Genomic DNA, 5362 nt, shown 5'->3' on the forward strand with positions numbered 1-5362 from the left:
GGCGAAGACTGGGCCTCGGGCGAGCCGGAAGTATGTTCATCGTTGGAGGGGGCCTCGGGCGAGACGGAGATCCTCCAGGGTCGGCTGCCCTTGCCCGAGGCTGGGCTCGGGCGAGGCGTGATCGAGTCCCTCGAATGGACCGATCCCTGACTTAGTCGCACCCATCAGGCCTTTGCAGCTTTGTGCTGATGGGGGTTACCAGCTGAGAATTAAGAGCCTTGAGGGTACCCCTAATTATGGTCCCCGACACCAGTATATGACACACATACCTCATCTGGAAGACGAACATCACCATCGTTGTTCGCTTCCTCAGTTCCACCACCGACGTGCAACAAATATTCTGCAAACCATGGGTCGCTCTGTGCCCTCATGTTTTGAACAAGCTTTAGGTGGCACATGGATTCCCAGAGGTAAGAACTCCGTAGAGAGGCAGCAACTATCTGAGCCCTTGACCCCTTGCGTACAACAGGGAGTACTTGTCTGAAATCACCCCCGAACACAACAGTCCTCCCACCAAAGGGCAGCTCAGGCCGTCCCATTATATCACGCATGCTATTGTCTAGCGCCTCAATTGCTTGTCTCTTAGTCATCGTTGCCTCATCCCAGATAATGAGCGATGCTTTTTGTAGCAACTTTGCTGTCCCGCTTTGTTTCGTGAAGCTACATACAACACCATCATCAATAGTAAGTGGTATCTTGAAGCGTGAATGGGCAGTCCTCCCCCCAGGCAATATGGAAGCCGCAACACCAGATGTAGCTGTTGCAACTGCAATCTTGTCCTGACTGCGTAGTGCCGCAAGCAGTGCCTTATACAGATAGGTCTTGCCAGTCCCACCAGGCCCATCCACAAAGAACACTCCACCGTTATTGGTGTCAACGACAGATAGGATCTTATCATAGGCAGACCTCTGCTCCTCATTTAGGGTTCCTTTCATAGCAACGTCTTTTGCTGTCGGCTCGATACTTTCCTCCTCGTAAATCTCTCTATCAGTACCATGTGAATCGTCATATTTGTCGATGATAGCAGGGAGAGGGAATGTCTTTATGTCTTTACCCATTGACTGCAAAATGTTTCTAATGTCAATCAAGACCATCTGTTGCACATGGGTTTTGCTTTGAGTACTATGGTGATAGTCCTCTGACATTGAATCAAGGTGTCTCTGCCATAATTCTGCCACATCATTCGGCTCGCAGTATACCAGTATTGTTGCAAATAACCTTCGTAGTGCTGATGGCATTTGGTAAATAGCGGCTTCGTTGAGACACTCATCTATTGTGTCGTCTGCTTCAAGCAGTCCCCTCCTTTGTGCTGCCTCACGAAAAGATGGTATTGTGTCACCATCTACTGTCCTTAGATCCGCATAGGAGGTAGCACCCGTCACATGGTTTAAGAGAAGTCGAAGATAAAAGCGCTCCCCCTCAGTTGGATGAGCAGAGACTATTCTACCAACCTGTCCACCCGTGTTTCGTTTCCTCCTTTGCCACACTTTGCCTTGCTGCAAAGTGTACCACTCAGGAAAATCACGGTAAAGGATGCCCCGAGCCTCCTCGTGTAGCCTATTTGCCTCAAAATATGCCGTAAGCATTGACCTATCGGCACCTGGACGTTGGACAACATGATTTACTTTAGCACGCTCGTGAAATGACACCATATGCATGTTTTCAAGATGGAGCTGCAGTTGCATCACTAGTGGAGAGTTTTGACTTAGATCAAAGCTGAATATCCTCCAAAGGGCTTCTGGATGGGTCACCCACCTAGCATCTCTATACTGCTTGATCTCATCAACGTCACCATCAGCCTTGTTTGCATCTGTCACAGCCACAGACGCACGATCGTGGCCTTTGTATATGTATTTGAACAAGTATTTGACAGCCTTGATGCTCCCGCACGCCTCAACATTGATGTGACAGTTGAAGAGCCGGAGGAGGTAAGGGTTATAAGGGACGACCCATCTGTTGTCCAATTCACAACCTCGAACCGTTTCCTTACGCCCATCATCACGACACCTATAAATAGGATATGAATCCTTTCCTTGAGACGTTGCATTGCTAAAAGCTCTAGGATAATGGTTTTTGCATGAAGCACGACCCTTAGTGCATGGACATTTAGGATTTAGCAATCCGCACGGTCCATGCATCATATGCTTGATAACCATCTTGTATAGTTCAGGGTACTTCTTCTTGTCAGGGATCTCAGCGGAGATAAGGAGATCATACTGATCGGGGCAAGTTAGCTTGTACTTTCTCTGCATGATGAGTAGGAAATGGACATGAGGCAAACCTCGCTTCTGGAACTCCACAACATAGACATAAGCCTGGATTTTTCCAAGAATATCATGCTTAGTCAATCTCTTCTTCAGTTCCTCTAGTTTTGCACGGAATATGCGAACAACAAGGTCCGGACGATCCTGTGGTGACTGCATAGGGAGAAGCTCTCTCGTTATTTCATCCCAATTGGGGTTGCACGTCATAGTGAGGAATATGTCTGGCTTCCCAAACTTCCGCACAAGGGCCATAGCATCCATATATCGGCGTCTCATGTCACGAGGACCACCGATAAATGATGTAGACAGCACGGTTCGCTTTCCAATTTCGTCTGCTCTGTTCTCGCCTTCATGCAAGCTATCTACCAAACCCTTGTATAGATCCGCCCTTAATCTGTCTTGATTTTTACGTATGAAATCCAAACGAGAGCTCTCAATCTTGATGTAGGTGTCAACCGCGAACTGTTGGAAAAGCCGCTTCCCATGAAGTATTAGATTGAATATACTTGGACGAATTTGGAATCTGTAGCAGTAATAGTCACATACAGACACACATAGATGGCTAGGTCATTCTGCAACCGCAAGGTTTATTAATTAGTGTTGCTAAAAACATATTTAACAAAGGATTATATAAGAATCACAAAGAAATAACTAACCTGTATCATCATTGTTTGCATCACTTCTCCTATGTTGATCGCGGTACGCGTCTACTTCGTCCATGGAAACATTGGACTTAGGAATATTGGCATGCCATCCAAGTTCACCTTTAGGGAAGAACAATGGATATGATAGTGCATCATAGCATCCATGATATGAACGGATGCCGTGGCTTGACCTATCCTTCCCATGCAGCATAACACTATTATTGAATTGACCTCGACGTTCACTCCCCTCAATCCAAACTGCAGCGACCTCCAAAGTGATGGGTACATTATATAACTTCTGGTTCAATGTTTGGTCAAGGTTCAAGGCGATATGGTAGTCTTCAATGTTATCAACGTGCCCCATACTCCTAAGGTGCTCAGAGTATGGGTTTCCCTTAAGTATTTCAACCAACTGTTTAATAACCGCCTTGTCTTTCTCAAGTTGCTCTTGACGACATTTACGATATCTATGCTCGAGACTGGGATCATCATCATAGAAGTAAAGTTCAAGGTGTTTATGTTCTGCCCCAACTTCCCTACCGAACGACCTTAAGTTGTGGTACATCATGCCATGTGCACGGAACGTGTAGATACCACAATCCATGTTTGTAGTCATACTATCAAGGCAACAATACAGAGAAGTGAATGAGAAATGGCCGTTAAAAAATCGAATGTTATCACGGAAGTGCCTCGCATCAGCATCAGCACACTCCCACAACCTCCTAAGCTGGGACGGTGTCTCGAATGGAGCTAGATCAATCTGTCCATTACGACAACAAAATCTAGGTGGTTCATATTGAAACTTCTTCGCTTTACAATAGTCACAGTCAGCAACAGCGTTTAGCAAATGTGTTTCTTTAGGTATGTTACTATACACCTTGTCATACGGATCAGATACGTCAGGGGTTACAGCAAAGGCATCTTGGGTATCATCAATATTGATATCCTCACCGGATTCACCATCTAAATTTGTTTTTAAAGAGCAACAGGTAAGATGTATAGCTTTAGAAACTTTAAAATCATATATCCAATACTATTAAAAACATTACGCAAGAACCTTGATAAGCGAACAGGTATCCCTCTTCTTCGTCATCATCAGCTTCAAAAAGTATATCCTCGTCATGATTATCTATAAATAGCACACCTTCATCGTCATATATTCATTCACATGGTTTTAACCACTAAGAATAATTAGGGAACTAATGGTGGAATTGAGTTTGGAATTACCATTGGTGGTGACATTTAGGGTTGTCTGGTGTTGCATCCCAACGTCTGCTCCTTCAGTCATTTTGTCAGTCTTTGTAGTAGTGACTGGACATGGACCGGTACATTCTATTGATGGAAAGTTGTGTTAAGTTAGCTGGCCACTATAATTGATGTGTTAGATGAATTAAAGATGGATTAGTAATAACCATTGTTATCAATCTCAGAAGCAGTCGGATGATCAATTTCATTGTTCTCATTGGTATCCATTTCACGATCCCTAGTTGCAGTAGCAAAGCTTCCTCCAATTGTAGATTGAAATTTCTGGTTTTGACGAGATACCAGGTTCTGTTTTTCACCAGACGATACATGACGCTTATGTCGTTTTCGTCTAGGAGACTGTGTTATTTTGTCTTCCTCAACATCCTCAGGCTGCGACGGAGCAGGAACAAAAGGTATTGCGCTCAACTCAGAGATGACCATGTCCTTGGAGCAAGATAGAGACCCATGAGGCGCTTGAGAATCCGCTGGACTCCACTGAAGCTCCAGGGTAAACTTTGGGTTCTCAATGGCGATTGAGTCCTGGTTTAGCATTCCTCGTTGTCTTATTCTATAGTCTTTCCTTGCCTTCTTATTACATGGTTCCCTATTACGCAATGCCCTTTGCTCCGTTGTTTGAGATGCAAATCGAGTTCTTTCTTGGATTCTCTTACGTTCCCTTGCATCTAAAACTTCTGAACTTGGATTGGAAGCATGTTGATGACACGTTAGACCCGATGTGCCTTAAAGTTGAAAGTAGAAAAGGTCTTAGGGGCTTATATATATACCAACTAATGGTGCCCAATACCTAGAGTGTTATAACACGGTATAGGCAAAGAACATAACAGAGAAACATAATTACCTAGAGTGCTATCACACGGTATAGTATAAAACTTTTTCTAATCTAAAATCTAAACTTAGAATATAATTTCAACCAGCACCTGACAAATGTATGGAATTTATGTCCTCAATATTGGTGCTTTGATGAGAGTTATTCTTGTTTATAGGGATATTGCAATCTACAAAACAACCAAACAACTCATAAGAAAAGTAACAACGTTACTCTTAAAATAACCGATGCACAGGAATAGTTAATATACCTTCTCAATACTCATGCTGCATAAGGTTTTCTTTTTTACGTGACTCACGACGCTTCTTCAATTCATTTTTTTTTCAACACTCATCGCGGCATATCGTGCTCTTTCTCTTTGA

Source organism: Zea mays, chromosome 9 (genome assembly GCF_902167145.1).
Source record: "Zea mays cultivar B73 chromosome 9, Zm-B73-REFERENCE-NAM-5.0, whole genome shotgun sequence".
Classification (NCBI taxonomy): Eukaryota; Viridiplantae; Streptophyta; class Magnoliopsida; order Poales; family Poaceae; genus Zea; species Zea mays.